Genomic DNA, 12,992 nt, shown 5'->3' with positions numbered 1-12,992 from the left:
CCTTAAACTGTATATGAATTATAATATACAGTATATATATATATATATATATATATATATATACATACATACATACATACACACACACATCCAGTGGGCCCGGCACTCAGACCCCCCCATGGGGTAACTTGCTCAGGGGCCCTCAGTGCAAGTGAAATCACTTGAAAACGTACAATGCTGGAACAAACCGCGACACTCTGAGAATTCCAAACTGTGCAAACCAAGTGAAACTTTTTAATTGTCTACATTTTTCGGGGATTCTTCCCCTTCTTCAGGACAACCAGAATACAAAAACAAAGTGCAATAAATAACCACACCAAACTTACCCCACCCTCCGGCATTCCCGCGTCCCCGATGTCGCGTCCCCGTCTCTCCGGGCATCAACCGGAAGTGTTGCTGTACCAGGAAAGTGTGCGCGCTGACCCCAGCGGTAACCAGGAGACTCTAACTCCCCTGGTACTTCCGGCCTCCGTCTCACGTCACTCCACCTCCGTCCTCTGACTGCAGGGATACCCGTACACATCCGGGTGGTAACCAGGGCGACCCGGCTGCCTCTGCAAAATATAAACAAACAATCTAAATACTGTTGCTAAAATGTGAACATTCATGGTATATATTAAAATACAAAACAGTTAATGTATTGTGATACAGTGATGAACACATAACATCAGATGCTCCCCATAAAAATTTTAAATATTAAAACACTAAGAGAAATGGTTCAATTCATAAACTTATACTGTGTGTGGGGAGCAAAGCAGTGCATCTTGTGGTCGGAGAGAAGCCTTAAAGCTCCCCCTATTGCTATATCTATAAAAGTGCTTAGTGCAAAACGATATTTAAAAATGACACATATCGAATGCTGGCTGAAACTAATTTGCATAAAAAAGACCAGCATCAACCATGAACTGTGTTTTTCTCAAAAGAGCTAAAACTAGAGTCCTTGCTGCCGGAATAAAGCTGCACTTGCCACTTTCCCTACCTCCAGTGGTGTAAGTTTGCCCCATTCGCCCAGAGGCATGATAAATGTTGGCAGGGGTGCCGAGAGAGGGGGGAAGCAGGTACAATTTACCCGGGCCCGGGCCTGTCAGGGGGGCCCTGGTCTGGACACACAGGGTTTTTTTTATTTGGTGGCAAGTACCCCCAACATGACCCATTCCATTAGGTACAAAATGCTCTGTTCCTGGACTTCCCTGCCAGTGGCAGTTACAGAGGTTGGACTCCAGCACAGTCCAAAATTCAAAGAGGGGCAGTCACATCAACTGCCAATGAGTCCAGGACAGTGATGCTTGGGGTGGCAGTATATATGACCCCCCCTTTTTGAATATTGGACTGTGCTTACATCTGTAACTGCCACTGGCAGGGAAGTCCAGGAACAGAGCATTTTGTAACTAATGGAATGGGCCATGTTGGAGGGTATGTGTAAATCCTTTGCAAAGAGCATGTAACCCCTTGCAGAGCATGTTAACCCCTGGCAGAGCATGTAAATCAGGGCAGACAGGTTAATCCCTGGCAGAGAATGTTAACCCCTGGCAGAGCATGTTAACCCCTTAATATGCAATGAGCATTACGGTGTGTGGCATAACGTGTAATGAGCATTATGGCATGTGGTATAATATGTAATGGGTGTGTGACATGTGTAATAGGCATTACAGTGTAAATTGTTGTACGTGTATCCACCTTGGAAGCAGTGGCGTAACAACGGGTCCGTAGATTGTGCGGGAGCTCCGTCCGTGGGGGCCCCAGGAAGTTGTTGTACCGGGGCCCAGGATTTCTCTTGGTGGCCCTGAATGTTGGTGACCCCCTACACACACAGCTTTCGCTCTGCTGCACACAGGACTCTCACTTAGACACACACACCTCTCACTCAGATGCACACACACACACACACACACACTTCTCACTCGGAGGCACAAACGCCTTTCACTCAGACACACACACACACACACCTTTCACGCAGACACACACACACACACACACACACACACACACACAAATGCCTCTCACTCAGACACACACTCCTTTCACACCTCTCAATCAGACGCACACACCTCTAACTCAGACACACACCTCGTGTAAATCTTGATGTGGTATATATACACCATAAGTTCACAAAAAATTACATTTGAAATGTTTACCCACTCATAATTAGCATACTGTGGCACAATGTATGTCCGCTTGTGTAATGCTCCTAGTCTTGTAACATACTCATAACAACAATGGGGGGTATTCAATGCCGTGGGCGAGTAGGATTTTCTGCTTGCTGTCACTGCTCACCCTGTCAGTATTCCACTGACCCCCCTCATACGCAAATTCCCCCTCGCTCCGTTTATTGAGCGAGGGGGAATTTGCGTATGTGACTGCAGAAGCTGCGAGACTCGCGGCTAATTACAGCTGCAGGTCTCGCTGTTTAGGGGAATCCTCGCTGTCCTGTGACGGTGAGGATTCCCCTGGAATGTTGAATAGTGCGACCGGCCAGCGCAGGGGTTAAACAGCGAGCATGGCTGGTTTTCTGTGATCCACTCTGTTTAAACCCCACGCAGCGGCATTGAATACATGCCATAGTTGCAACTCCAAGATGGAACAAGCTGTAAACAGCGCCCTAGACATTGGCCATCATAGTTAAAAGAAATACCACAACCTTACTTATTGCAAGCCCAGGAGTAGTACAGTAGACCACAATATATAGGAAACACTTTCCACAACAAATGAAGAGGCCACCATATCTTACAAGTTTATAGAGTCCTGGACTGTACTGGACATTTCTCACTGCTCAATAAAGGTGGTTCCAAAATCACATCTCTCACTCAGAGACACACAAACCTCTCACTCACATGCATATACACACACACACACACACACACACCTCTCACTCACATGCATGCATGCACACACACCTCTCACTCACATGCATGCACACACACACCTCTCACTCACATGCATGCACACACACCTCTCACATGCATGCATGCGCGCGCGCGCGCACACACACCTCACTCACATGCATGCATGCATACACACACACACCTCTCACTCACATGCATGCATGCACGCACACACACACACACCTCTCACTCACATACACACACACCTCTCACTCACATGCATGCACACACACCCCTCATTCACATGCATGCACACACACACACACCTCTCACTCACAAGCATACACACACACCTCTCACTCACATGCATGCACACACACACCTCTCACTCACATGCATGCACACACACACACACACACACACACACACCTCTCACTCTCACATGCATGCACACACACACCTCTCACTCAGACGCATGCACACACACACACACACACACACACCTCTCACTCAGACACACACACACACCTCTCACTCAGAGACACACACACACACACCTCTCACTCAGAGACACACACACACACCTCTCACTCACATGCATGCACACACACACACACCTCTCACTCAGAGACACACACACACACACCTCTCACTCACATGCATGCACACACACACACACACACACACACCTCTCACTCACATGCATGCACACACACACACCTCTCACTCACATGCATGCACACACACACCTCTCACTCAGACGCATGCACACACACACCTCTCACTCAGACACACACACACACCTCTCACTCAGAGACACACACACACACACCTCTCACTCAGAGACACACACACACACACACCTCTCACTCACATGCATGCACACACACACACACCTCTCACTCAGAGACACACACACCTCTCACTCAGATGCACACACCTGTTTTATTAAACACACACTCCTATTTCAACTAAATAAACAAAACTTCCCCTAAGAAAACAAACACACACTTCACATAAAAAATGTACAAACATATCAAATCATTGCTCCGTTCCCTATCCCCCCCCCCCCCCACCCCCCCCACACACACACTGGCCCTTATTCTGAATCGTGCGGTACGGCCCGCGTGCGGCCGTACCGCCGATGTTTTCAGTCTGCACATGCGCAGAGGTCAATCTGCGCATGTGCAGCCGAATTCGCCGCAGACGTATTTCGTCCGCCGCAAAGGGGGCGTATAGGGGCGTGAGGGGCTTCATACCCTCATTTCCCTATGCATACGCCCCGCGTTTCATGGGCGTTCCCATGCAAACGCGGGGCGTATGCATGGTAATGAGGCTATGACGCCAGTGATGGGGGCGGAAAGCTGACATCGCCGGATGTCAGTTCTCCGCCCCCATACAAGCTTTCACACGGACGATTGTCCGTGTGGTCTCAGCTTGCGGGACCTGGTGGGGCGTGCGGCCCTGCCTTCGATGGTCGCCGACCATCGAATGCAGGGGGCAGCTCCCACCATGGTGGAGGCGTACGCCCCACCATTTTCATGCGGATCGCCAGCCGTCCGTGTACGGACGGCCGTGGCGATCCGTATCGTGGGCGGGGATTGGTTTGTGCGGCCGGAGCACCGTGTGCGGCTCCGGCCGCACAGATCTGAATAAGGGCCACTGTAACATGAACCAGGTGGCTGTCAGTGCCCCTACCTGTGGCTATATTCCCCACACGGTGCAGGAGAGCACTCCAGCCAGCCAGCTACTGCAGCATTGGAGCCCAGAGGAGCTGTGCGCAGCAGCTCCCCCTAGTGTCAGTCGGCTGCCAGCTCATTCTCTATGTGAGAAAAGAAGGCGTCACCTGCACTGGCGGCCATGTTTGTGTAGCTGCGGCCATGATCTGAAAGCCGCGGCTAGGAGGATGAATAAAGGAAGGGGAGGACAATGCACGGATCACCAGGCTGGCGGCATGAATTTCGACTCGTGGAGGTTTCTGGTCACTTCCAGGCCGCTGCTCTTCCACCCACTGTGCACAGATCTGTTCGATAATCTGGAGGTTTCTTACAGCATTTAATGCAAATCGCATTCGATGTGATCTCTGCCCGATTTTATTATAGCAAGGTGCATTCGATGCATCGCAGGATTGTATGCACAATTCTACGCCAAACAAAAAGCATTTTTGATGCGATTTATCAAAAGGTGATCTTCAAGGGAAATCGAGGTACTGGTTTCCTAGCACGGCGCCACCAATTTTAATTGTAAGCCATCGGGTCGGAAAAATCGGGTCGATCGCTTCACATGCGATGCGACGGACCCGATTTTTACATTGGACCCAATTTTAAATGCCCCCCAGACCCCAATTTTCATTGTATACACACCATGATGGGTCAAATGCCCCCCCCCATTGTTAACGCCACCCCATGATGAATGCCAACCCAAAGCGTGGCGAGCGCAGCGGTACGCGTCCTCCGACCTTTTCATACCCCGTGGGCGTGGAGTTGATCTTATATAGTGTGGCGAGCGCAGCGAGCCATCGAGCCCGAAGTGTTGGGAGCGGACGCGCATTACTTCACAGGTATTACACGTGCGCTCGTCACACAGCGGGCTCGGTGGCTCGCCACACTATATAAAATCAACTCCATGCCGACGTGGATAGTGGGGATATGAAAAGGTCGTAGGACGCGTACCGCCGCCGCTCGCCAAGCTTCGGGTTGGCGTTCATCGTGGGGTGGAGTTAACAATGGGGGGCATTTCACATACAAATTACCCATCAGGGTGGGTATACAAGCAAAAATCGGGTCCATTTGGGCCATTTAACATTGTTCCTTATGTAAAATCGTGTCCATCGCATTGGTCGCATCGCATGGCATTATAATGGTATACAATGGACCCGATTTTACATAGGAATTTAACATTGAATACAATGCATACAATGTAAAATCGCGTCAGACGCATCGCATGCCATTATAATGGCATGCGATGGACCCGATTTTACATTTGTTGGGAAAGCAGTAAAAAAGCCCAAAATCAGGTCGGTCTGGTCCCTGAATGTAATCGCACAAGTGTATGGGTAGCATAAGACTTATGAGACTATTCTCACATGTGCAGATCGAGGACGCTATTGCCAATGTACGTCAGTGGGAGCCCCCCATCCACGGCAATACTACTTGCTATCACAATTGCACCATCAATGGTTGTTTAGCATTATGGTCATGACCGTCGCCTTCCCTACTCTTCAGCACAGAACGCGCTTATGCAATCAGGGAATTGTTACTGTCCACAGATATCATCTAAAACACGTCTTCAACCTGTGGCCCTCCAGATGTTGTAGAACTACATGTCCCAGCATGCCCTGACAGTTTTGGCATGCTGTCATAGGAAATATGTGGCAATGCATGTTGGAACATGTAGTTTCACAACATCTGGAGGGCCGTAGGTTGAAGACCCATGATCTAAAACAAACAAAAAAAAATAAAACAATTATCTATGGATGTTCGGTGGGGCGGGGAGCGGCGCAGACCTGTTCGAATGAACACAACCTAAGTACCAACCTGTCATTTTTCAAACACAGCCTGTAACAGGCCAGTTAGGAGCTGATTGGCTGGTACTTTATCAATGTCCACTAAATCTCTCTCCAAGTGTTAGTACATAGGGGCAGATTTATTAAGCTTGGTGAAGTGATAAAGTGTCTGGTTTTTATCACCGGCCAATCAGCTTCTACCGTTGAAGTTACAGGCTTGGCTAGAAAAATGACAGGTAGGATCTGATTGGCTGGTGATAAAAACCAGACACTTTATCACTTCACCGAGCTTAATAAATCTACCCCACAGTTCCCTAAGAAATGTGGAATGAAAACATGAAGGGCCTAGTGACAGCAGGTAGCCAGGTACAGAACACGTCAGAATAGGGACAATTTATCCTATTCTAATGCCACAAATACAATATGAGAAGGAATTATTATTTTAGGCATTATTCATTTTGAAGTATTAGTAAATAAAAGTGCTCATAGAACCCATAGTTACTATTACCCCTATCACACCGCTCCTCGGACCCAGGCAATTGCCGGCTTGGAGAACACAGCGCATCAGCTCAGCGCAGACATGCGGTGACTCCCTGCTCAGCCAGCTGTAGTGCGCATGTGCGAGATCCCCAGAACCAGCACCACCACAGCCAGGGACAGCAGTACTACATCCAGGGACAGCACTACACCTGCAGCTGCCAAACTGTCGGCCTTGCTAACCATACATACACTGCCCTGCAAATTACCGTGCATATAGCATAATACCGTGTATATAGACAGCAGTGCTGATATAGACTTTCATTTGCCACACACACCGCCAGTGTAATACATGGGAGGGGGGAGCTTTACAGAGAATATTTGGCCATTCACACCCGTCCCTGCCCCAGTGGACGTTACAATCTATACACCCTACAATATCTACACACACATACACTAGGACTGCTAGAAACCAATGTACCTACTAGAATGTTTTCAGGCTGTGGAAGGAAACCCACAAAGGGAGAACATCGCTACTCTACACACATGGAGCCTTTGGAGAAATTGTACCCGTGAGGCAGTAATGCTAACCACTGTGCCATCAGTGCTGTCCAACAATTGAGACAAGAGGAGCGAGATGTAGCGAAGGGGGTAGATTTATCGATCCTTCGAAAAGAGGTCAAGTTGACGAGTTGCAAATAGCAACCAAATAGACTTGAGATATTCTGTAGAATTAGAACTGTGACGCCAGAAGTGATGTACAGAGAGATGGATCAAATCTTGTAACTTTACCGGGGTGAGAAGTATCCCATAGCAACCAACCTGCATCTAGCCATCAATTGTATTCTAGTACATTATATAGAATGCTAGCTGAATGCCGATTGGTTGATATGGGGAAAGGGAGTTTTTGTCTTACCAGTAAAATAATTATCTGTGGCACCATTTAGGGGTCGAGCCGCCCCCTAGACACAACACTTTCAATTGCACCAATAAAGTCATTGCTCTACTCAATGCCCTCCTTCCATCAAGTGTCACTCCCATAGCTCCCAGCATGACCCATTCAAGGAGGGACAAAATGCTCTGCTGCTGGACTTGCTGCCAGTGGCAGTTGCAGAGATAGGACTGCACTAATGTACAAAATTCAAATAGGGGAGCCCACTTGCCAGTGAGTCCCAGACTGTGGTGTTTGGGGTGTCAGTTGGTGGCACTCCCCTATCTGAATGTTAGACTGTGCTGCAGCCAAGCATCTGCAACTGCCACTGGCATGGAAGTCCAGAAACAGCATCTTGTCCCTCCTGGAACGGGTCATGTTGGGAGTGCCTAATGGGAAATCCACCACTGGTCTCCTGTATGTCTGAAAGGCACCAACTCGGAACATGTATGTAAATAAAGATATCACAGGACTGGAGGAGTTGGCGTACACCATGAAATACTAGCCAATTCATTATGCAGCAATGCTAGTCTGCTCATGAGATAGAAGCCACATTTAGCAATCGATTCCTCGTATGACAGGTGGAAAACGGTGGCCAGATTAGAGAACAAATTTAGGTTCTCTAATATTTATTTTTACTAGTTGCGATATTAAGTTTAGAATTTAGAAAGGATAAAAAAAAATTCCTATAGATCAGTTGCATAATGTAGGTGCCATTCAAGACTATGCTTTGTTCCATTATGACATCACAGTTACTGATGACATCACAGTTACTGATGACATCACAAAGCTACTTACACAGCTGCTGAAGTCACTGAGGCTCAGATTACAGACACTCATAGCCGTATACACATCTTGTGATATTGCTGGTCTGATTTTTTTCTCTGAGACCCCCTATTCTTGTCTTTGGACATAACATGGGACGTAAAAGGAGAAAGCAAGCGAAGGAGAAACCATGGAGATGTAGATCATGGAGATATAGAGGAAGGAAGATGCATTGGAGAAGGAGACAGTGCAGGAAAAGAGAGCAGTCAGCAAGAATGGTGAGAAGAGATGCATTTGTGGCATGTGTAAGAAGAGGTTGGCGGAGAATTGCGAAATTTATGACAAAGAAAAGAGATCAGGTCATAAACTCATGTCGCAAATTTCAAAGATTTTGGCATTTGAGAGACAGGAGAAACACGATCATTACTGAAGACCCAGGTGAAGGATGCAGCCATTGGGCAGGCCAAATGAACTTGCCAAACAGAGAGAAAACCGAAAAAAAATCAAGCAAAGCAGCCCCCCAAACACACTGGGAACGATTTGCTGGTTTTCTTACAAAGAAAAAACAACGATTTTTAACAGCAATTGGCAGAAGACAACCAGACATCCCACCGGCTCAGCAAACTGCAGAGAAAAGCGCCACTGCCCCCTTAACCGTGGAAACATTTACTTTTCACTTGCTACTTGGAAAGGGGAGTTATGGCAAAGTAATGCTCGCGACAGAGGCCATTCATAAGGAAAGAGTGGCAGTTAAGATCTTACGGAAGAGAGCCCTTATTGAAAAATCAAAGGAGAGAGCATTACTAGAACAAGAGGACATTTTGACAGAGTGTCGTGTTCTTCAGTTGGCACATGAGAGTCCATTTCTGACCCATGGATTTGCAGCCTTCCACACATACAGTTATCTGTACTATATCATGGAATTGGCTGGTGGAGGGGATTTGTTCCATTATGTGAAAGCAAAGTATCCGTTGATGCCAACCACAATAACATTCATTGCAGCAGAACTGGTCTGTGGCCTTCAGTTCTTACATTCCAGAGGCATAATACATAGAGACCTAAAATTGAACAACGTTTTGCTGACCACAGATGGCCATATAAAGATCACAGACTTTGGCCTGGCCTTAATGAATGCATATGGAGAGGACAATACCACAGAACCTGTTGGGACACCTGCCTACGTGGCTCCAGAAATGATAAAATGCCAGTCATACAGCGCAGGGGTAGACTGGTTCGCATTTGGGGTCATGTTATATATCCTCACCCTAGGGCACTTCCCTTTTCATGGGAAGGACAAAAAAGCGACTCTCAGTAGGGTCCTTGATCAAGAACCATCGTATTCAGGGCTTACTGATCCCATAACAAAAGACATTCTATCTCAGCTCCTGTGCAAAGATCAGACCCTTCGGCTCGGGGTGCACGGAAATGTGCGTAAACACCCCTTCTTCTCTTCTGTTAAATGGAAAAGGATAGAGACTGGAAAAGCAGCATCTCCAGTAGTCCAAACGCACAATCCCTTCAGTGATCTAGATCAAGTTCCTTTGCCCTGCAGTGAAGCTGACAAAAAAATGCCAATTCGTTACATGCACCACCGCATGTTTGATGACGTTCAATTTGTGTGCCCTAAATGGGGTGAAACGTACCATAATGCGTCAATGGAGCCAGATATTATACCACCACCTGACTTCGACCTGCACAAAAAACAATAAAAAAAAAAAAAGTGAAGCTGACAAATCGCAATTCGTTACATGGACCACCGCATGTTTGATGACATTCAGTTTGTGTGCCCTAAATGGGGTGAAACGTACCATAATGCGCCAATGGAGCCAGATATTATACCACCACCTGACTTCGACCTGCACAAAAAACAACAGTAAAAAAAAAAAAAATCTTGTACAGGTGCCCATACACCTTACAATTATTGTATACAATATCACATGTCATTGCATCTCGGTTTTGCGATGATCATCGCAAAACCAAGATGCGATAAGATGCGATATTGTATACAATATCCATGATCTTTACTCTGGTATGAACTCCACTGTAAACTGGGGATTAGGGCTACTGGCGACACCCCACAAAAAAAAACGACACCAGGCAGCCACCTCACGGGTGTGTTGGAAGAGCCGCTAAGCATTTTTAAGATGTTGACAGTGACATCCACCTCATGAATAACTTAATAAATTGAAGATTTTATCCCAGGCAATGGTACAGATGGAGCCTCCACCGCCAGGGTTGCGTGCGCACGAGACTCTCGCGCGCCCCGTGGCAACGAAGCCTGCCGCCTGTCCCCGCTGCCTCCCCCGCAGTCGTTCCCCCCCCCCCCCCCCCGGAACTTGGCAGTGTCTCCCTGAAGCGGAGACGGGCAGGGAGACGCTGCCCATCCGCCGCAATACTGGGACGCGTGTGTGAGACGCACGCGCATCCCAGTCCCTATCACCAGCGCTCGCCAGTGACAGGGATCTGGTGGGCGCTGGCCAAGGATGAGCGGCGCTACAGGGGCTATCTAATTAGCCCCAATAACGCATGCTTTAAGTCATAAAAGAGGAAAGGGTACTTGTGTAGTTTCAATATACACCCAATATATCGGATGCGATATCGGCCAATATACGCCCAATATATCGGATGCGATATCGGCCGATATATCGATATTTTGACCTGTTCATAACCCCACTATCCACTACGCATGGAGATGATTTTATTTAGTGTGGCGAGAGCAGCGAGCCACCGAGCCCGAAGCGTGGCGAGCCCCGTGAGGGGACTCCGATTACTGCGCTCGCCACCAGGGCCGCCACTAGGAATCTTGGGGCCCGGGATGTGCCGATGTGGGCAGCTGCCCGGGCCCCTCCAGAGGCCAGGGACAGCTGTACCAACAGCATCCTGATGTCGGCGGCCTTGCTCGCCACACTATATAAAATCAAATCCATGCGTAATGGATAGTGGGGTTATGAACAGGTCAAAAATCGCATCGATATATCGGCCAATATTGCATCCGATATATCGGACGTCGTGAAACTACACTTTACTTGAAAACGCCACTAGGCCTGGCCACATTTCTTGAGTTTAGAGTACTTAAGTAGTCATTGCATTCGGCTGTGGCCGGATAGGCTGTGGGCAGAGTTTATCTGTGGGCCTAGATTGAAGTGGGCCGTTATTAAAGTGGGAAAACTGATTCATAACTACAGCGTTATACCAGATTCATCTGACTCATCATCTCTTGTCTCCAACAGGTAACACACTGAACATCTCCTCTGTACTGCAGAGCATTACATCTATTGTGTGGGATTGATTTGGATATCTAGGTAACACACTGAACATCTCCTCTGTACTGCAGAGCATTACATCTATTGTGTGGGATTGATTTGGATATCTAGGTAACACACTGAACATCTCCTCTGTACTGCAGAGCATTACATCTATTGTGTGGGATTGATTTGGATATCTAGGTAACACACTGAACATCTCCTCTGTACTGCAGAGCATTACATCTATTGTGTGGGATTGATTTGGATATCTAGGTAACACACTGAACATCTCCTCTGTACTGCAGAGCATTACATCTATTGTGTGGGATTGATTTGGATATCTAGGTAACACACTGAACATCTCCTCTGTACTGCAGAGCATTACATCTATTGTGTGGGATTGATTTGGATATCTAGGTAACACACTGAACATCTCCTCTGTACTGCAGAGCATTACATCTATTGTGTGGGATTGATTTGGATATCTAGGTAACACACTGAACATCTCCTCTGTACTGCAGAGCATTACATCTATTGTGTGGGATTGATTTGGATATCTAGGTAACACACTGAACATCTCCTCTGTGTACTTTACAACAGTACCTAGCCTGTGTGTAGGGAGGAATTTATTTTTATTCTAGGTGATATATAGAATCCTGGAATGCTAGTTTTGTTTTTCTAAGCCACTTTTATTGCTATGGGTTGTAGGGGGTGGGGACTGAGCGAGTGGATTCCAATTATTGGGAATTGGGAACTCATGCATTGTTAGAGTACTTAAGTAGTCATTGCATTCGGCTGTGGCCGGATAGGCTGTGGGCAGAGTTTATCTGTGGGCCTAGATTGAAGTGGGCCGTTATTAAAGTGGGAAAACTGATTCATAACTACAGCGTTATACCAGATTCATCTGACTCATCATCTCTTGTCTCCAACAGGTAACACACTGAACATCTCCTCTGTACTGCAGAGCATTACATCTATTGTGTGGGATTGATTTGGATATCTAGGTAACACACTGAACATCTCCTCTGTACTGCAGAGCATTACATCTATTGTGTGGGATTGATTTGGATATCTAGGTAACACACTGAACATCTCCTCTGTACTGCAGAGCATTACATCTATTGTGTGGGATTGATTTGGATATCTAGGTAACACACTGAACATCTCCTCTGTACTGCAGAGCATTACATCTATTGTGTGGGATTGATTTGGATATCTAGGTAACACACTGAACATCTCCTCTGTAC

The 12,992-nt window shown here is 47.2% G+C and overlaps 1 long non-coding RNA gene across 1 annotated transcript in view; it reads right to left on the bottom strand.

Annotated features, from left to right (window-relative positions):
* Positions 1–332: 332 nt before the first annotated feature.
* Positions 333–12,992, bottom strand: part of LOC146050357 (uncharacterized) — a 35,233-nt gene continuing 22,573 nt past the window's right edge. The window contains exon 3 of the long non-coding RNA XR_014466296.1: positions 333–554. This is a non-coding gene — a long non-coding RNA (uncharacterized LOC146050357). The remainder of the gene's footprint in view (positions 555–12,992) is intronic.

The sequence above is a fragment of the Crinia signifera genome, chromosome 12 (genome assembly GCF_055691185.1).
Source record: "Crinia signifera chromosome 12, ASM5569118v1, whole genome shotgun sequence".
Lineage (NCBI taxonomy): Eukaryota > Metazoa > Chordata > Amphibia > Anura > Myobatrachidae > Crinia > Crinia signifera.
Note: the sequence above shows the minus strand (reverse complement) of the source record. Positions and strands in the feature narration are given on the sequence as shown.